The following is a 22504-nucleotide window of genomic DNA, read 5'->3' on the forward strand; positions in this document are numbered from 1 at the left end:
GTTCCCCATAACCCTTAACTCCCCTATGGTTCAAGAATCTGTCTACCTCAACCTTGAATATATTCAATGACCCAGCCTCCCCAGCTCTCTGGGGTAGAGAATTCCAAACATTCACGACCCTCTGAGAGAAGAAATTCCTCCTCAACTCCGCCTTAAATGGGGGACCCCTTTTTCTGAAACTATGCCCCCTAGTTCTAGATTCCCCGCGAGGGGAAACATCCTCTCTGCATCTACCCTGTCAAGGCCCCTCAGAATCTTATATGTTTTAATAAGATCATCTCTCAATCTTCTAAACTCCAATAAGTACAGGCCCAATCTGCTCAACCTTTCCTCATAAGACAACCCCTTCATCTCAGGAATCAACCTGGTGAACTGTCTGACCTGCTAAGTATTTCCAGCATTTTCTGTTTTTATTGCCAGCATTCGCAGTATTTTGCCTTTGGTGGATTTTTAAATCACAATGTAGCATCTGCAATTTTGTGCATTATTCCTGCACAAAGCATGGTTGTTTGGTAGCACCAGCTCATTGCTTACTACCTGTTGAATCTTATTCACGTAGCACAGTTACATTCTATAGCTGAAACAGATGAGAAAGGAGGCACCATAAAGATATTAGCCCAGGAAAAGCAAAGGAAACAACTGATGGAAATAGAGAATGAAGCATACATCTTGTGGAGTCCCAGGCCAAAGACTGCCCTAAGTGGAGGAAGTGCATCTGGGAGGGTGCTGAGCACCTCAAGTCTCAATGCCGAGAGCATGCAGAAATCAAGCAGCGGAAAGAGCGTGCAGCAAACCAATCCCACCCACCCTTTCCCTCAACGACTATCTGTCCCACCTGTGACAGGGACTGTGGTTCTCGTTTTGGACTGTTCAGCCACCTAAGGACTCATTTTTAGAGTGGAAGCAAGTCTTCCTCGATTCCGAGGGACTGCCTATGATGATGATGATGATGATGATTGGTATTGGATCCACTTTGAATGCTGTCCCATTTCATGGTAACCATTTCTGATATTACAATAATTTACAATTTATGCTCAGTCTTGGCTTTCAGGACCTCATGGTCGCACATAAATGTGGCTTCAGATTATTTTTCGGTCAGTTATTAAGTATTACAACATCCAAAAGCTTTTATACATTTTATCAGTATGAATCAGATCAGTCATTTAACAAAATAAAGTATACTGATAATACCTGAGGATAAACAAGAAACTCAGGCCTGGTGCAGCCCTTTAAATCAGGCATATGGTGCAAATTTTATAATATTTAAAAAATAGAAATTACCTTCATCCTTCTGAGAATATTAAATAATTAGGAACAGGAGTAGGCCATACAACCCCTTGAGCCTGTTCTGCCATTAACATGAAAGTTTGTAACACGCCTTTTCCTTATTCTCCCTCTCGGCTTTCCCCATGACAAAATAGCAAGCTCATTGGGGTAGAGTTTCCGTTTGTTTCTGCTGATAATATCTGGGTGGAATCGGCCGAACCAGAGCAAAAGATTGGGGAATTTTAAACATAAGTAAGTTACGGCCAAAACCACTTACGCTCGTGTAATCCTGCGATTTTTTTACGCTGGTTCAAGATTCAATTCGCCCGGATTATGACCCGCCCACGAAACTGGCCACGCCCCCAGGTCAGAATTGCCAGATTCCGCCAATAGCAGTGGTTCAGGAAGGCTTTTCAAATTGCGCTCATTTTCTTAGGTGCACAGGCACAAGTAGTCATGTTTTAAAAGTTACTTCATATCAAAATATATATAATTTACTTAAAAAAACTGATTGGTGTACCCCAATGATACTATTGTTCAATATATTTTTTTGAAATCATTTTCAGTGATTTTAAATCAGGTTATTCACAGGTGGTGGACTAGACACCCTTATTAAAAATGCTTATTTTTACTGATAAACCCACTTTCAGCTGTATTAATAAAACTGTACCAGGTTACCGCTCTTACTTACATCAAAGAATAATTTTTAATGGAAAGAAAAAAAGAAGCAATTATGTTCCATTCCGATTGCGCTCGCTCATGGTAGATTTTATGTTTGAGATTACCCAATTGTGCTCAAAGCAGAAACTCTCAGCGGTTGTGTCTGTCCCTGTACTGAGTGAGACTGCAGGGGTCTGCAGAGCCAACATTCTCTCGGCCTCCTGACATTGAAGCTACCAAAACTAACAGCTGCTCCACACCCAATCTCTCAATGATGAGTACATTAAAAAATTATATGTGGGTGAAAAATTAATGACATAAGGTACAAATTATCATTGGTGATGTTTAAATTTGATGCACTTGTGTCATATCCTCTGCTGTTTCAAAAGAGGTGTTAACATTTACAACAACAACTTGCATTGATATAGCAGCTTTATGCAGTAAAACATCCCAAAGCACTTCACAGGAGCTTAATCAGACAAAAATTGATATTGAGCCAAAGAAGGAGACATTAGGATAGGTAAGCTTGGTAAAAGAGCTAGGTTTTAAGGAGCATCTTAAAGGAGGAGAGAGAGGCGGAGAGGTTTAGGGAGGGAATTCCAGAGCTTAAGGCCTAGCTTGCTGAAGGGACGGCCACCAGTAGTGGGATGAAGGAAGTGAGGGATGCACAAGAGACCAGGAACACAGCAATCTCGGAGGGTTGTAGGGCCGGAAGAGGTTACAGAAATAGGGAGGGGCGAGGCCATGGAGGGATTTGAACATGAGGATAAGAATTTTAAAATCCAGGAGTTGGTAGACCGGGAGCCAATGTAGGTCAATGAGCGTAGGTGTGATGGGTGAACGGGACTTGGTGTGAGTTCGGATATTAAGCTGCTGAGCGTTTATACAATAACATCGGTAACAATGATTTCAGTTTGCATTTATATCATGTCTCTAAATTAGACGTGCCTCCATAGCATCAATCTTTCACAATGGACATCAGCACGCATCAATTAACCAAGGCATTTGGACATTGGTGCCACCAGGAAACTAACTGCAAAGGAAAAAATACTCCAGATGAATAAAACACCCCTTATAATTTGTCCAATATATATCAGATCAATAACAAATACATGGGATTGATTTTACGACTGTATCATAGAATCATAGAAGTTTACAACACGGAAGGAGGCCATTTCGGCCCATCATCGAAACATAGAAACAGAGAAAATAGGTGCAGGAGTAGGCCATTCGTCCCTTCGAGCCTGCACCACCATCCAATATGATCATGGCTGATCATGCAACTTCAGTACCCCATTCCTGCTTTCTCTCCATACCCCTTGATCCCTTTAGCTGCAAGGGCTACATCTAACTCCTTTTTGAATATATCTAATGAACGAGTCTCAACAACTTTCTGTGGTGGAGAGTTCCACAGGTTCATAATTCTCTGAGTGAAGAAGTTTCTCCTCATCTCGGTCCTAAATGACTTGCCCCTTTTCCTTAGACTGTGAGCCCTGGTTCTGGACTTTCCCAACATCGAGAACATTCTTCCTGCATCTAACCTGTACAATCCCATCAGAATTTTATATGTTTCTATGAGATCCCCTCTCATTCTTCTAAAGTTCAGTGAATATAAGCCTAGTCGATCCAGTTTTTCTTCGTATGTCAGTCCTGCCATCCCGGGAATCAGACTGGTGAACCTTCGCTGCACCGCCTCAATAGCAAGAATGTCCTTCCTCAGATTAGGAGACCAAAACTATACACAATATTCAAGGTGTGGCCTCACCAAGGCCCTATACAACTGCAGTAAGACCTCCCTGCTCCTATTCTCAAATCCTCTCGCTATGAAAGCCAGCATGCCATTTGCCTTCTTCACCTGTGTCATGTATTCAACCAGCATTGTAACCCATGTATAAACTGACCGAAGTTGTACACCGTGAGAACACTGACCACTAGGTGGGAGACACTCCTAACCTGGACGTTCAGGTATAAAAGGGGAAGCTCCACCCACCTTCATCACTTGAGTGCTAAGGAATAAAGGACAGGTCACAGACTGACCTTCTCTCAAGCATGGGCCTCTTGTGCATTTATACTGTGTAGTAAGGACGTATCAATGGCGACAAGAAACTGGGATTTAAACCACGCGAGCATGGCCACTAGCAGAACAGACGAGAGGTGCTGTGTTAAGGAATGGTTGGGACAGAGATTCAACATTGTTAAAGCAGCACACAGTTCTCCAGGCAGACAAGGGCAGTCAGGCATGCCCCAACATGTAGTCGAACCCAGAGGGGGAGTTCGACAGAGACAATGGCAAGCTGAACAGCGATTCACGCCATTGCAAGGGACAATGCGGCCAGTAATGGGGCCATCAACACCTGTTAATGATGCACTCAAGGACAATAACAGGGGCAGTCAGGGACGATCGACTGGCAAGGGACCTTTGGTTTCAAACCGCAACTCATGCTGGAGGCGTGGAGGCATACATTCAGCCGGAGTTTGCAGAGATGAGCAAAATACCTGCAGAAATTGCAGAAATGGACACTGGGGGAAATCGCTGGAAGCTAAAGTTCAGCGAGTTCATGTGGAGCACGTATACAGTTCATACACCAGGACGCCACCGATAATGATGAAAGTGCTCCTCAATGGCATCCCAGTATCAATGGAGTTAGACACGGGTGCCAGCCAGTCCCTGATGGGTATCAAACAGTTCGAAAAGTTGTGGGCATCCAAGGCCAGGAGGCCAAAATTATCGCCGATTGACGCACAGCTATGGACTTACACAAAGCAGATCATTCCGGTGCTAGGCAGCGCCATGGTAGTCGTGACCCACAAAGATTCGGAGAACAGGTTGCCACTCTGGATTGTCCCAGGGGACGGTCCTGCACTACTGGGGAGGAGTTGGCTTGCTGTCATGAACTGGAAATGGGGCGATGTCAACGCAATTTCCTCTGTGGAGTGAGTATCATGCTCACAGGTCCTGGACAAATTTGGCTCATTATTTCAACCCGGCATTGGCACTTTCATGGGGGCCAAGGTAATGATTCACATAAACCCGGACGCCAGACCAGTACACCACAAGGTGCCGTACGTGATGCGGGAAAAGATAGAAGGCGAATTGGACCGCCTGTTGAGGGAAGGCATCATCTCGCCAGTCGAATTCAGTGACTGGGCGAGCCCGATTGTGCCGGTGCTCAAGGCGGATGGGTCGGTCAGGATATGTGACGATTACAAGGCCACCATCAATCGGGTGTCACTCCAAGACCAGTACCCGCTACCGAGAGCGGAGGACCTCTTTGCGACGCTATTCGGTGGCAAACTTTTTTCAAAATTGGACCTGACCTCAGCTTACATGACCCAGGAGCTGGCGAGTGAGTTGAAGAAGCTGACCACCATCACGACACACAAGGGGTTGTTTGAGTACAACAGATGTTCGTTTGGGATTCGCATGGCCGCCGCGATCTTCCAACGAAATATGGAAAGCCTCCTCAAGTCGATTCCAGGGACGGTGGTTTTTCAGGACGACATCCTCATTACGGGTTACGATACTGAAGAACACCTCCACAACCTGGAGGAGGTGCTACGCAGACTGGACCGGGTAGGTCTGCGACTGAAAAAGGCGAAGTGCGTCTTCCTAGCTCCAGAGGTAGAATTCTTGGGGATGAGGGTAGCAGCAGACAGGATCAGCCCTACTGCATCCAAGACGGAAGCGATCCAGAGAGCACCCAGACCCCGTAACACGACGGAGCTGCGTTCGTTCCTGGGGCTCCTGAACTATTTTGGTAACTTCCTTCCCAAATTGAGCACGCTGCTAGAGCCGGTACATGTGCTCCTACGCAAAGGTCGTGAATGGGTCTGGGGGGACAGCCAGGAAAGGGCTTTTAATAGAGCACGCAATTTGTTATGTTCCAACAATCTGTTAACGCTATATGACCCATGTAATAAACTTATGTTAACGTGCGATGCGTCATCCTATGGTGTCGGATGTGTGTTGCAGCATGTCAATGCCAAGGGTCAGTTACAGCCGGTAGCTTATGCCTCCAGGAGTCTGTCCCAGGCAGAAAGGGGCTATGGGATGGTAGAAAAGGAGGCGCTCGCATGTGTATATGCGGTAAAGAAAATGCACCAGTACCTGTTTGGCAGGAAATTTGATCTGGAGACAGATCACAAACCCCTAACGTCCCTTTTGGCCGACAACAAGGCCATAAATGCAAACGCATCGGCCCGCATACAGAGGTGGGCACTCACGTTAGCTGCCTATGACTACACAATTCGGCACAGACCGGGCACCGAAAACTGCGCCGATGCACTCAGCAGGCTCCCACTAGCCACCACTGAGGGGGCTACCGAGCACGGTGCTGAGGTGGTCATGGCTGTTGAAGCTTTTGGAAGCGAAGGCTCACCCGTGACAGCCCGTCAGATTAAAGTCTGGACAAATAGAGACCTCCTATTGTCTCTAGTCAAGAAATGTGTCCTGAATGGGGACTGGGCAGCCATGTACAGGGCATGCCCTGAGAAATTTAAATCATTTCACAGGCGCAAGGATGAACTCTCGATTCAGGCCGATTGCCTACTCTGGGGAAACCGCGTAGTGATGCTCCAGATGGGCAGAGAGGTGTTCATCAGAGATCTCCACAATGGGCACCCGGGCATTGTCACGATGAAGGCAATTGCCAGGTCACACGTTTGGTGGCCAGGGATAGACGCAGATCTGGAACTTTGTGTTCGCAGGTGCAACACGTGTGCCCAGCTGGGCCATGCGCCCAGGGAAGCCCCCCCTTAGCCCCTGGCCATGGCCCGCCAAGCCTTGGTCACGCATCCATGTGGACTACGCAGGTCCTTTCATGGGGAAAATGTTTTTGGTTGTAGTAGACGCCTACTCCAAATGGATCGAGTGTGACATTTTAAATTCAAGCACATCCTCTGCCACGGTAGAAAGTCTACGGGCAATGTTCGCCACCCACGGTCTACCGGACATCTTGGTCAGCGACAATGGCCCGTGCTTCACAAGCACTGAATTCCGGGACTTCATGGCAGGCAATGGAATTAACCATGTTAGAACGGCACCGTTCAAGCCAGCCTCAAACGGCCAGGCAGAACGGACAATCAAACAGGGGATGCTCAGATTCCAAGGGGGTTCCCTACAAACCCGCTTATCACGCCTCCTGTTGGCCTATAGATCCCGACCACACTCGCTCACAGGGGTTCCACCCGCAGAGCTACTAATGAAAAGGACGCTCAAAACCCGATTATCCCTTATACACCCCACCATGAAAGAAATTGTCGAGAGCAGGTGCCAGTCACAATATCACTACCATGACAGGAATGTGAGGGCACGATGTATTGATGTAAATGATCCTGTTTTTGTCCTCAACTACGCTGCAGGGCCCAACTGGCTCGCAGGCACTGTGGTTGCCAAAGAGGGAAATAGGATTCTGGTAGTTAAACTTACCAATGGACAAATCTGCCGCAAACATGTGGATCAAACAAAAAGGAGGTTCAGCAACCCCATAGAAGAAGCAGAGGAAGAACACGATATAGAGTTCACTCCACCACAGGTGACCGAACACCGGAACCAAAGGGAGGAGAGCCCAGTCACTGTGGGCAGTCCGGATAGGCCTGAGGCACTGCAAACAGCAGACACTCAGGCCAGCGCCCAACAACCGGAGCCCCAACTCAGGCGTTCTACAAGGGAGCGTAAACCACCAGAGAGACTCAACCTGTGATCCCAATAAGACTTTGGGGAGGGAGGTGATGTCATGTATTCAACCAGCATTGTAACCCATGTATAAACTGACCGAAGTTGTACACCGTGAGAACACTGACCACTAAGTGGGAGACACTCCTAACCTGGACCTTCAGGTATAAAAGGGGAAGCTCCACCCACCTTCATCACTTGAGTGCTAAGGAATAAAGGACAGGTCACAGACTGACCTTCTCTCAAGCATGGGCCTCTTGTGCATTTATACTGTGTAGTAAGGACGTATCAACCTGCATGCCAACTTTCAATGACTGATGTACCATGACACACAGGTCTCATTGCAGCTCCACTTTTCCTAATCTGTCACCATTCAGATAATATTCTGCCTTCCTGTTTTTGCAACCAAAGTGGATAACCTCATCGCATCCGTGCCGGTCAACAAGGGGCTATTCAGCCTAATCCCATTTTCCAGCTCTAGGTCCATAACCCTGCAGGTTACAGCACTTCAAGTGCACATCCAAGTACTTTTTAAATGTGATGAGGGTTTCTGCCTCTATCACTCTTTCAGGCAGTGAGTTCCAAACCCCCACAACCCTCTGCGTGAAGAAATTTTCCCTCAAATCCCCTCTGAACCTTTTACCAATTACTTTAAATTTATGCCTCCTGGTTGTTGACCCCTCTGCTAAGGGAAATCGGCCCATTCTATACACTATATCTAGGACCCTCATAATTTTATACATCTCAATGAGGTCTCCCCTCAGCCTCCTCTGTTCCAAGGAAAACAAACCCAGCCTATCCAATCTGTCCTCATAGCTAAGATTCTACACTCCCGGCAATATCCTCGCAAATCACCTCTGTACCCTCTCCAATGCAATCATATCCTTCCTGTAATGCGGTGACCAGAACTGCACGCAATACTCCAGCTGTGGCCTAACCAGTATTTTATACAGTTCAATCATAACCCCCCTGCTCTTGTATTCTATGCCTTGGCTAATAAAGGCAAGCATTCTGTAGGCCTTCTTAACCATCATCAGGGATCTGCGGACATGCACTCCAAGGTCCCTTTGTTCCTCTACACTTCTCAGTGTTCTGCCATTTAATGTGTATTCCCGTTCCTTGTTAGCCCTCCCCAAATGCATTACCTCACACTTCTCCGGATTAAATTCCAGAGTCTCTTTGGGCTGGAATTTCCAATGGCTTACCGCCCAGTTTCTGGGCGGGCAGTATTGGCCATTGTGGGCGCTAATCAGGTAAGCGGAAAATTCCCTACCTGAGTTATGCCGGTGGCTTCAAGGTACCGCTGGGGAGCGAACCGCTGGCATGCACCATCCTGAAATCGCCCTGGCACGATATTTGGGTCAGCGGTGACCTGTAGGTGAGTATGCAAAAAAACGGCCACGAGGATCAGCGGAACTGGGTGGCAGGTGAGTACCTCTCAAGAAAAAAGTTAGTAATTGGTTTTTTACTAATTATTTTAAAAATCTGTTGTGGTTATTTCGTTTAAAAGGATCTTGAGAAAGTTTTTTTGATTTTTTTCTATGTGATGTTTTTTGAAAAATTATTTTTTATTGTTTTTCTGCTGCTAGGCCCAACCCGTAGCCTGGGGGTAAATTTTTATTGATTTTTAATTTATCGACCATTTTGTTTAGGAACCGCCCAATCGACCCTAAATTGCACTTTTTTGCCCAGAATGGGGGTGCAACGTCCATGTTTTTCCGCTTGGCGGATTTTTTAATTTTTGGGGGGAAGTTTTCGCCGGCGATAATCTTCCCAATCTTAGCAGTCTTTTGGGCGGCAATCGGACGCTGGCGGGCTGATAGGAAATTCTAGCCCAGAAGAATTTCCAGTCTCAGAGTCTAGATGTACATTGAAAACCATTTCAGCTTCACTTCATGGCTGATGACATCACCTGGACACCTGAATGAGATTACTGGACTGTAATTATTGCAAGTATTCATTATTCTCTCTCTTAATTTAGCTGATATTTAGCAGTAAAATTACATCATTAGTAACTCAATCACTCACAAATCTTGGATGAGGCATATTGCTCTGCTAAAGAGAAACTCATCATCATCATAGGCAGTCCCTCGAATCGAGGATGACTTGCTTCCACGTCAAAAAGTTCACAGGTGTTTCAATGAAGGGCCTAAAAATTTCAGGTCCCGAACTAAATCTTCAAGGGTGGAAGGTGCCTATGCTTGGATTTTTTTTAACATGTTTTGACCGTTGCACACCAGCCACCACACGGACTTGACAGAGCTAGGTCTTGGTCCAGTAGCAAGGATTAACCAAGACGACTGGAATCCAGCTCTGCTCTCTGCTGCACGGACCTAGTGCGCACACATATCGCAGTGTGGGCTGGCCCGTGTTGCCCCTGGGCCCTCGTCTCTTCTGGGCCCCGAATCCACGCCTTTCCTGGGCCCGGCAGCGTGGCGGTCTAGCCCAGCACCATCGGAGCAGGCCAGGGAGCGGAAGGAGCAGCGTGGCAGCATACCACTCCAGAGAGCAGCACGTGCTGGAGCAGGAGAGCAACGGCATTGAAAAGAGACGTCATCAAACTCCAGGTCGATGATTAGAATTTGGGCAGGTACTGCAGGAGCAGCGAGGTCGGGGCGAAGGAGTGGCGAGAGATTGTACAGGAAAGAGAAACTAGAGTACCCAGGTATGTACTGTAATAGGACTATAAGATTGTTTACCTAGATAACTGGCAATTAATTCATTTTTAATATAATTTCTGCCTCTTACCCGCCTCATATTGGACATCGTTCAATAGGAAAAAGCAACCCTAAGCATTGTTCAAATGTGAGATTGAACAGTTTCACTGCACTACTTCAGCATTGTGAGAGTAAAAACACTACAAACCCTGACAATCTGAAATAAAACAGAAAAAGCTGCAAAAACAGGAGGTCCAATCAACATCTGAAACGGAGAAGATAGATTAATGTTTAAAAGATCCCCATCTGAAATGATAGCCTATTTTACCATCACAGCTATAACTGAATCTGACCAATTCTATTCGTCTTTGGGTGTCCCGCCAAATGCAGTAAATGTACTCGAGGTGCTTCCCACCAAAACATAAAGGGCTCAATATGTTGATTATTTTAATGGCCGAGCTTTCCATTTTCAGGGATTTAGTTAAGTTGTGAAAGTTAGGCTGTGATTTTCCTTACCTTGGCGGGCAACATTGGTGGCGGGTCTCGGCCGCGCTGCTGGCTCCATCCCGGCATCTGACATGACTTTCTTCTGATTGGGCTTGTTAAGCCCACGCAGCGTATTTTCTGGCCAATTGAAGGAAGCGGTTCTGATGATATCATTTGAAGACTCGTCATCAACTGGTTTCCTTAAAGTGACCATGCGCAAATTTAGATTGACATTTGTGCTGTCAGTGTTCTACAGCATTGAAGTGCTGCAAACACTGACACGCATTGCACAGAGGGGCACGGCTGCACCCAGGCTCTCCCATGACTCCCTCCAGAAATTTATGGAAGGGGTCAGAGCATGCAGGGAGGTTCCCTTCCCTTCCGATGGGTGGAAGAGTACTCACCAGGACACCAATGCAACCTGGTTACACATTGCACAGGAGGACAGCAGGGATATTGTCTGGTGGAACTGGCTGCAGTGGACTAACCCTTCACTAATATCAGTAGATCACGAAACGTTACTGCAAACGTCACACTCAACCTCATCCAGCTTTGCCACTCATCACATCCCCATCACTCTGCCGTCCCTACCCTACTCCTTCACAGCCTTAATCATACCAACTTATCTTGCACATCCACCCATCCCTCACTATTTACATTATCACATCCCCATCTCACTAGCCACCCCTCACATTCACCTTCATCCTAGTCCAATCATACCAACTAACAACACACAAGGGTAGGCACTTGTATGTTTTAGTCAATGTTCATATGAAGTTTCTGTTAACGTGCTGTCAAACATTGAAATCTTTATTTTCAACACTTTGCGTTCTTGGACAGATTTGTAAGTACCTTTGGAAATGGCTTAGTGAGTTGCAGTGAATGGTGAGACATAATGGTACACCCCGCAATGCTGATGAGTGTGAAAGGAATGGCTTGGGCATTGTAGGGATGTTTAATGTTGTTGGTGTGGGGTGGTGCCAACCTGGCGCATCAAGTGGCAGCCAGGGTGTACAGTGTCAAGTGAAGTAAATCTGGCCATGGTGAGGCCATCCCTGGGCTTCCCGGGCAGCATTCTGGATGGGTGCCGATGCCCTGTGTCCTGTGCAGCATCAGATGGAGCATTGCAGCAAGGAAGATCGAGAAGAGCGTTGGTGCGATGGCGCAGCCTTATTTGACCCCGGTCCAGACGTGGATTGGGTCTGTGGTGGATCAGTTGGTCAGGATCACAGCCTGCATGTCGTCAACATGCTGCAATGCTCCATCTCACTATCAACATGCTCCCCGCTGGAGTGGAACTGAACTATAGAACCAATGGGAACCGGTTCAACCTCCAGGCTAGATCCAAGGTCATCTCATTCTCTGTTGTCGAACTACAGTATGCGGACGACGCTTGCGTCTGCGCACACTCAGTGGCCGAACTCCAAGCCATCATCAATGCCTTCAGTGAGGCGTACAAAAGCATGGGCCTTACGCTAAACATCCATAAGACAAAGGTCCTCCACCAACCTGACCCCGCCACACAGCACTGCCCCCAGGTCATCAAAATATCACGGCTCAGCCTTGGACAATGTGGACCATTTTCCATACTTTGGGAGCCTACTTTCATCAAGGGCAGACATCAATGACGAGGTCCAGCACCGCCTCTAGTGTGCCAGCCTTCGGTCACCTGAGGGAGAGAGAGGAAGACCAGGATCTCAAATCTGGCACCAAACTTATGGTCTGCAGGGCAGTAGTGATACCTGACCTCCTATATGGCTCAGAGACGTGGACTAAATACAGCAAGCACTTCAAATGCTGGAGAAGTACCACCAGCGCTGTCTCCGCAAGATTCTGCAAATCCACTGGGAGGACAGACGCACCAACGTCAGCGTTCTCACTCAGACCAACATCCCCAGCATTGAAGCACTGACCACATTCAACCAGTTCCGCTGGGCGGGCCACATCGTCCGCATGCCCGACACAAGACTCCCTAAGCAAGTGCTCTACTTGGAACTCCTACACGGCAAGCGAGCCCCAGGTGGGCAGAGGAAATGCTTCAAGGACACCCTCAAAGTCTCCTTGATAAAGTGCAACATCCCCAACGGCACCTGGGAATCCCTGGCTCAAGACCACCCAAAGTGGAAAAAGAGCATCTGGGAGGGCGCTGAGCATCTCGAGTCTCATTGCCGAGAGCAATAAGAAACCAAGCGCAGACAGCGGAAGGAGCATGCGGCAAACCAGGCTCCCCACCCACCCTTTCATTCAACCACTGTCTGTCCCACCTGTTGCAGAGACTGTAATTCCAACATCAGACTGTACAGCCACCTGAGAACTCACTTTTAGAGTGGAAGCAAATCTTCCTCGATTTCTAGAGACTACCTATGATGATAATGATGCAGCATCAGTTGATTGTGGAGAAGGTTGGTGTTGTTTGTGCTGCTGGTGTGCCTGGTGATGCTGGTGTTGGGGCTTATCATGGTCAGATTCTGGGGACCAAGGGGAGAGAGTGTAAATGGTACCCATCATGATGGAGTAGATGGCAGTTGAAGTTGAGATGACAGAAGCGATCTGTCAATGGTGAGAGAGGTTGTTGCAATGAGGTGACACTGGCTGGAGAGTTTGCTCAAAACTCTTGCAGCCTGCATAAACCTCAGTCTGTGTTCCAAACAGAAAAAGCAACAGCCTCTGTGCTTGGAAAGTGAACAGGTGTGAAGTGGGAGCTTTTATACTAGATTGCAAGCTGTCACCCATCAGCTGATTCAATGGTGACTCAACTTCTGCCTTAGATTAACAGACTCCAGGAGCAGCGTAGAAGCCGTGGGCGAGTTGTTAAAGTCAAAAGGTAAGGTTAAATTGATTCTTAAGGGTTTGTCAACAAGCCAATAATTGTTTAAATTTGGTCCCCCAACCTGCTGTCAATCATTTAAAATTTAACAGCTGACCCACCACCCATCTCGTCCACTGAACGCCGGCAAAGTTCCAGCCTTAGTGTCTGCCATGGCTCTATTGGTAACACCCTGAGTCAGGAGGTTGTGAATTGATGTTCCACTCCAGACATTTGAGCAGAAAAATCTAGGCTGACACTTCAGTGCAGTACTGAGGGAATGCTACACTGTTGGAGGTTCCATCTTTCGGATGAGGCGTTAAACCAAGGTGGACGTAAAAGATCCCACGGCACTATTTCTAAGAAGAGCATGGGAGTTATTCCTGATGTCCTGACCAATATTTACTCCTCAACCAACATTACTAAAACAGATTATCTGGCCATTATCACACTGCTGTTTGTGGGAGCTTGCTGTGCGCAAATTGGCTGCTGTGTTTCCTACCTTACAATATTGAATCCATTTCAATAAAAAGTACTTCATCAGTTGCTTTGGGATGTCTGGTGGTTGTGAAAGATGCTATATAAATGCAAGTCTGTCTTTTTTTAGAAAAGTCTTTAAAGTATCGATAACTGCTTTGCCTATGAGCCTGTTGCTAGTGTTGCATCGCAGGAATCGGTGTTGGGATCATTGCTCTTCCAAGCGCCGGTATACCATGCAGGGCAAGTATTATCCGCTCCTGACAAGGCTTGTGATTCCAGTCAGGAACCTGCATACACGGACAACAGGAGTACATCGAGAGCTATGCTGCCACAAGGAACATCATCGAGCAAACAATCGGCATCCTCAGACAATGATTCCACTGCCTGGACCAATCAGAAGGAGCCCTGCAGTACACTGCTGATCATGTATCCTGATTTTATTTTTATTCCTTCATAGGATGTGGGCGATGCTGCCAAGGCCAGAATTTATTGCCCATCCCTAATTGCCCTAGAGAAGGTGGTGGTGAGTCGCCTTCTTGAACCGCTGCAGTTCGTGTGGTGAAGCTGTTGGGGAGGGAGTTCCAGGATTTTGAGCCAAGACGATGCAGGAACAGTGATATACTTCCAAATCAGGATGGTGTGTGATTTGGAGGGGAACTTGCAGGCGATGGCTGACCTTGTCCTTCTAGGTGGTAGAAGTCGCGGGTTTGGGGGGTACTGTGTATGTAGGCACTCTGTTAATGACTCCACGAGGCAGGGGTATGGCACTTGAACTGTACAGACTGTAGTCCTTTATTGCAGCTCCTAGAATGAGGACATCAAGAGGTGAGCTCCCTTTTATACTGGGTTACCTGCAGTGTACAGGTGACCCTTAGGTCTCCAGCAGCAGTACCCTCTGGTGTACAGGTAAGGTATATACAGGGTGAAGGTACATTCAGGTCTAGTGTTACAGTACATCAGTACATCATTGGCATGCACTCCCCCCGAAGCCTTTCCCAAGTCCTTATTGCCAAAACATGGGGAGGTGATCAGTAGTGGGCTGTGGGAGGTTGTGGTGAGGGTTGTGTGGGTGCCTAGTGTGATCCCTGTACTTGAGGCTGCCCTGATTCATTTCCCCCCCGCCTCACACACAAACCATGTGGGTGTCATTGTTGGAGGATTTCTCACTGGTGGGGCTAGTGCAATGGGGAAGGTACATACACTGTAGGATGGGTAGGCGGTGGCGTTTGGTGGTGGGCAGGGCCACAGGTTGTGTGGGCTCCTTGTCCTCCATTGGTGGTGGAAGTCTGGTCATCCCAGGGTCCGCCAGGAAAGCTGGAGGGTACTGGCCTCTTGCTCCTGGTGCTGGCCCTGGTGGCCAGGGGGTGTAGGGCCGATCTGGGGCAGGTTGCCAGTGGTGGTGGCTATGCTGCCCACTGACTGCTGTCCCTGCAGTGGGTCTGCTCCCACTGGGTATGTGTGAGTGCTTCCTCGGGCATCACATTTGTCCCAAAAGCCCAGGCTACATGGTCAGGTAGCCCGCTGGACCTGGGGGTCTCCCACGGGGGGATTCCTCTGGCATTTACATTGTCCCTGTAGAACCCAGTGTCCTTTAACAGTCTACTACCTGTATACATGACACATTGGCCCCGATCACAAATAGTCGATTCTACAGTTATCTCTCTTCACATTATCACATTTAGCACTTATAGCACTTTCTTGTGTATCGGTGTCGCCATACAGGGTTGCATTTATCATATTAAAATTTCTAGCATCATCATTTAACGCTATAAATTTGTTGCTAACATCACTTTCACAAGCATTCATTACATTTTTTTCATTAGTTAATCCGGCAACACAATTTAATGTTACATTTGCATACCTGCATTCACTTACTGCACTTTTAACTTTAATGTCCTTGGCATCGCTGTGCCTCGAGTGAAACTGTTCCTTTAATTGCCTTGGATTGCCGGTCACTTTTAAGAGGGCCTTCCAATCTGGTTCGCCGCTCGGTGCCATGTGTCGCTGCTCCAACACTACCCCTTGTGGTCTGGTCGTGGCTATTTTGATTCGAGGTTCTTCACCTCGTGGTGTGGCCGCCATCTTCTTGCTCGCCTCGAGGTAGGCTGTGGTGATCTTTTTCTTCTCAGGTTTGGCCACGGACGTCGGGAATCCACCTTTTTCACCGATCTTCTTCCCTCGGAGTCCAGCCACGGCCCGGAAGGTGAGGTCTGGACATTCGGGTTGGGCGATCTCGCCGCGGTCTCATGCAGTCGTCGCCGCACAGTCGAGCTGGACGGTAGGATTTCTAGGTGTTGCGATGGATCCAATTTCGGGGCTGCATGGGAAATCGATTGCTGGGGCCCGGAGGCCATGGTCGCTCCGACCGATTTGAACCTGCTTCATCCAACTTCTTCCCAGCAGCGTTGGACCATCGCCGGCAACAATCCACAAGGAGAACTTGTCATCGTGCCGCCCTGGGAGACCTGGACATCCACGCTGCCAATGACTGGGATGGTGCCTTTGGTGTAGGTGAGCAGCTTTGCCTGGATTGGAGACAGTTTTGGTCGTTCGGTAGGATTGTTCCAAAGTTTTTTAAAGGTCGTCTGGCTCATCAAACACTGGCTCACCCCTGTGTCGATCTCCATCGAAACTGGAACCCCGTTGATATCCACTTCCATCTTCCACGGGGAACTCTTGGTGGATCAGGTATAAATTCCGTACTCTTCTTCCAGGGGTTGAGTGGCTTCATCTTCATCAGTGTCGGAGACCAGGTGATCGGCCAACTCTTCAGCGACGTGGTGAGTAAAGCTTTTTCTGCACATTCTCTGGTGAGCCCTGTGGTTTCCTCCACAGCGCCAGCATGGGGCTAGCCGGTTGGCCCCATGTGGCGGACTCAGGGTTGCATTCTGCCTTTGAAAGTCGCCATTCTGTTCACTGCGCTCATCGGTTTAGAGACCTGGGTGTGGGTCATCATTCGTTTGGAGTTGCAGACCAAAATTATGAAGGCGAGGCTCACTTTGATTGCCTTCTGCAGGGTGACTGTGATGGCCGCAGAGAGCAGTTTATGGAGGAGGCAGTTTATAGAGAAAAGAGCACCAGCCTGTTTATAGAGAAAAGAGCACCAGCCTGTTCAATTTTCCACGTTAGGTAAAATCTCTCAGTTCTGGTATCAGCTTTGTAAATTATTTTTGCACCTTCTCCATGTCTCTCTATCCTTTTGAAATACGGTTACCAGAACTGTGCACAGTGCTCTCAGGCCGAAATTACCCTCTGCCCCAATCGGGGCGCACTTACCGTTTTGTAAGTGTTCTGCCCACCCCAACGCATGAGGTGGATAATCCGGCGAAATTAAGGACTTTATCGTTTTTCCCGGTTGGAGCAGTGCAGCAGTCGTCTGCGGGGCGGAAGTGTGGGCGGGTCGGAGCGGCTGTCGCTCCAAGTCATCAGCGGCACGCGAGCAGACATGCCGCGTCGCACTGATGGGTGACAATGTCTCTTCCCTTCAGTTAAAAGGGAGGAACACTGTGAACTCTGCAGCCACTTTCGTGGCAAACACCGGGCCACCAGGGAGGGTTTCGGCTGGGCCAGCGGCCTGGCACCCAAGAGGGGCTGCAAGGCTGCCATAATTGTCGGCCCGACCTGGCAGTCGGCCAACAATAAAAAATAATATGGGGTCGCTGGCAGCATGACCTCCCCAGCCACAAACTGCTCCCCGATGAGGAGGGCTGTCAGTGGTACCGACTGGCGGCCATGCCACTCCCTCGGGGCAATTCCACATGGGGCAATTTCCCGCAGGGCAATTTCCCGCAGGGGTCGCCGCTGGTCGGTAAGGGGTTGGCGCGTGCCTGACGCAGTGAGAAAACGGGCGGCGAGGAAACCCGTTCCCGCCACTTCCAGCCCGGGGGCAATTTCGGAAAGGTCGGCTCATCCATCTGCCCCCGGTCTGTAAGGCCTCGCCGCTCCATTTCCACCTCTTAGAGGCAGTAATAGACCTTATAGAGGGGGGCAAGTCTGGCCACTGTGTGGTCTAACCAAGGTTTAATAAAAGTTTAACATAACGTCTCCACTTTTCAATTCTATCCCTTTAGAAAGGAACCCGAGTGCTTTGTTTGCATTTTTCTGGCATTAATGTGTGGTGCTATGTTTAGTGATTTGTGTATCTGCACCTCAGATCCCTTTGCTTCTCTTCCCCATTTAGACTCTTATTATCGAACAGTATGTGGCCTCTTTATTCTTCTGACCAAAACGCATCACTTCACACTTATCTATACTGAAATTCATTTGCCAATTACATGCCCATTCTGCAAGTTTATTAATGTCTTCTTGTATTTTGTTAATAATAGTTTTCCTCAGTATTAACTAAATCCCCCAATACGCTGTCATCCACAAATTTTGAAATTATTCTTTAGATTCTGAGTCCAATTCATTAATGTAGATTGTGAACAACAGTGGTCCCAGCACCGATCCCTGTCTGATACCACGTCCCACCTTTTGTCAGTCTGAGTAGCTACCCCTTTATTTTATTCGTTTCAGGATGTGGGTGTAGTTGGCAAGGCCAGAATTTCTTGCCCATCCCTGATTGCCCTTCAGAAGGTGGTGGTGAGCCGCCTTCTTGAACCGCGTGGTAAAGGTGCTCCCACAATACTGTTAGGGAGGGATTTCTAGGATTTTGACCTAGCGATGATAAAGGAACGGTGATATATTTCCAATTTAGGATGGTGTGTGACTTGGAGGTGAAAGTGTTGCCATGCACCTGCTGCCCTTGTCTTTCTAGTTGGTAGAAGTCAGGGATTTGGTTACCCTTAACCCCTACTCTCTGTTTTGTAACCAACTTTTTATCCATTCTGTTACTTATCCCCTGGCTCCACATGCTCTGACCTTAGTCATGAGACTACTATGTGGTACCTTATCAAAAGCCTTTTGAAAATCCAAATATATTACATCTACTGCATTACCCTTGTCTACTCTTTCTGTTACTTCTTTAAAGAATTAAATAAGGTTGATTAAGCATGACCTTTCCTTTTGAAATTCGTGCTGACTACTCTATTATATTTTTTGGTTACTAGATGTTTTTCCATTACATCTTTGAGTAAAGATTCCATTATCTTTTCTACCACAGACGTTAAGCTAATTGGTCTATAGATCTCTGGACTTGTTTGACCTCTCTGCTTAAATATAGGAATCACACTAGCTGTCCGCCAGTCCTCTAGCACTATTCCCTTTTCTACTGAATGGTTATATATATTTAATAGTGCCTCTGCAATCTCTTCCCTAATTTATTTTAATATGTGCGGATACAATCCATATGGACCAGGAATTTTATCGTCTCTAAATGTTATTACTTTAGCAATTATCTCCCCCCTGAAGAAAATGAGGAGGAGGAGGATGAGGATGAGGAAGAGGAGTAGGAGGAAGAGCAGGAAGAGGAGGATGAGGATGAAGAAGAGGATGAGGAAGGGGAGGAGAAGGAGGATGAGGATGAGGAAGATGAGGAGGAGGAGGAGGAGGAAGAGAGACGGCATCTTCAGCAGCCCCTTTCTCCCAGGGCTCTACAAAACCAACCTTTCACCTCCTGACCTCAAACCCACATCCCCATTCACCATCACTGCTACTCGCCCGACCTTTCCTATTTCAATCACCATCACATTGTCCCCTTTATGGGGAAGTGGAGCTGAGCCCAAGATCAGATCAACCATTAAATGGTGGAGCAGGCTCGAGGGGCCAAATGGCCCACTCCTGCTCCTACTTCTTATGTTCTTATGTCAACAACCAAATCATAATTTATCAAAATAATCATTGGGTCAACCTAACAATAATAAACTACTCACCCTTGAGCAGTCCCTTAGTGCCTGCCTTTTGTGCCCTTTTACCTATCCTGGTGCTCCTACCAGGTGCTCCCCCAATGGTGGGAAGGCTGCTGAGCTTCAGTTGAGGAGCCTGCAGATGACCATGGAGGGCGACCTCGAGCAGCTCTGGGCCAAGAGAGCCCGTCTGCAGACTGCCCCATCTTGGCCTGGGCTGCAGCAGTCTTGGCCGCTTGGGTGGCAGGCAACAGCAAGGGCACTGGCGGACTGGCAGAGGTGGGTGAAGGACTGCCTCTCTGACACGGTCAATATGGTCACCCAAAATCTGATCATACTTGGCTAGTTCAATAAAATCTAAGATATTTTCAAAGGATTCATCACCCAGCTTGGAGCTTGTGCCACAGAAAACTAATCCTCATTCTCCAAGAAACAACATGTCACAAGAATTTCCTTCCAGTTTTCTTTCTCATTTGTACATTTTTTGTCAAGTTAAGGAGTGAATGCTTTTATCACCATTTAATCCCCTTCTCCCATCTATCTATTTCAAAATCAGGAAAGGATGAACAAGCTGGGTCTCTTTTCTCTTGAAAAAAGAAGGCTGAGGCGTGACCAAATAGAGGTCTTTGAAATGATGAAAGGTTTTGATAGAGTGAATACAGAGAGAGTGTTTCCACTTGTGGGGAAGAGCATAACTAGAGGCCATCAATATAAGATAGTCACCAAGAAATCCAATCGGGAATTCAGAAGAAAATTCTTTACCCAAAGAGTGGTGAGAATGTGGAACTCGCTACCATAGAGGACTTTGAAGCAAATAGTATAGATCCATTTAAGGGGAGGTTATGAGGGAGAAGGGAATAGAGGGTTATGCTGATAGATTTAGATGAGTAAAGACGGGAGCAGCATAAACTCTGGCATGGACTGGTCAGGCCGAATGGCTGTTTACGTGTCGTATATCTGATGTAATATTATGTAATACAGTGTTCCTTGTATGCGTTACTTTTTCTGTGGTCATGGTTCGGTTATACAGCTGGTGCCAGTTGCAACCTGTCGTCTATCCAATTGGCTAAGTTTGGATGAAAACTTTGAGTTGCTGGATCCTGCGGAAACTTCATCACGGAATACAATAAACAGCGTGCTACCTCACTGTTGCTCATCACGTTCAATTTTCTCTCCATTAGGAAAAATGTAGGCAGAAGTGCCTGGGGAAACACCTTTCCTTTCATACGCCTTTTTGGATGGAATTTTACTTTCCAGTTATGAAGCACAGGTCTGTCTGTGTCATCCTGATTTAAAGGTCCTGCCTCCACTTGAAAGAATTTTCTCAACAGAAACATGAGATGGCTCATTTCCATCTTTTTCCTCTTTGTGCTCTGCCTCCTCCTTCATCGAGTGCAGTAGGAGGAGGATTGCCATCATCTTCATTTTCTTCAGCTACAGGCTCAAACTGATCCCACTCCATTTAATTGTCATCGGCACCAGAATGAGATGCGTTAGATAATTCAACACTCTCTGGGCCCAAGTTTGCTCAGGAGTTGCTCCTATTTTTTTGGAGCAACTAGATTTTTTTGGAGTATCTTAAAAATCGCAATTCTGCCCATTTAATTTGCTCCATTCTAAGTGAGTTAGTTAGGTTTTTTTTAGTTTCGTTTTTTTTTCAAAGTGGGTGTTACCAGCCACTTACGCCTGTTTTGGCCATTTAAGCAAGTTTAGACAGCTAAAAGTTACTTCAAATTAACTTGGGCCAGCGTATGTAGCCACTTGTGTCCACACAGAAAAACCTTGCGGTGAGCTAAGAAATCAGCGCAGATAGCCAGAGATGGGGGGGGGGGCGGAGGGGAGGGAAGTGAGAGGACCTTGCAAAGCACTAAACACCTTCACAACAACATTAAAGAATCATAAATACATTTAAAGCACCAAACACTAAACAAAGCACAAAAATGAGCATTCAATAACAAATAAAAAATACAAGGAAGCTGAGAGGACCTGCACCTAGCGCCAAGACTTACAAAGCACTAAACAAAGCACAAAAAGTAATAAGCAATTAATTAACAAATAAAAAATAGAAGGAACCCTGCACCTAAAGCACCAAGACCAAAGTAATAAGAAATCAATCAATCAATAAATAACAAAAAAAAATTGAAGTCCTACCTTAGGGAATGCAGTGGGCCGCCGACGAGAGAGGCCATTCGACCAGGGCTCGGGGCGGCGTGCTTTGGGCCCCTCCCACACAGCTTGCAGAGCGTCGCAGAGATTCGGGCTGCCAGGAGCTGCTGCACATGTGCGCACACTCTAGCACGCATGTGCAGAGTTCCCGGCACTGTTTTCAGCACCGGGACCTGGCTCCGCCCCTCCCCACTGGATGTGGTGCGCTACGCCGAGGCCTGAGGAGCAGGGAGAATTCCTCAGTAAGTTTTAGGTGCGGTTTTTCTCCTATAAGTCGGCGCGCCGTTCTGAGCGGGGTGGCAAACTTGGGCCCTTTGTCTCCGAACTCACTGCCTTCTCTGATGACTGATGATTTCCCACTGCATCAATTTCATCCAAAAGATCCAAAAGTTTGCTTTCCCCTGCTTCTCGCTCTGCAAATTTTCTCCACTTTTCTTTTCCCTTTCCGGCAGTCCCCAATGAGTGAACACCAGGCTTGATTAACGCATGCTATTGGTTGCTTGCTCATTACGAGGTTGAAAAGTGT

The sequence above is a fragment of the Pristiophorus japonicus genome, chromosome 17, assembly GCF_044704955.1.
Source record: "Pristiophorus japonicus isolate sPriJap1 chromosome 17, sPriJap1.hap1, whole genome shotgun sequence".
NCBI classification, from domain to species: domain Eukaryota; kingdom Metazoa; phylum Chordata; class Chondrichthyes; family Pristiophoridae; genus Pristiophorus; species Pristiophorus japonicus.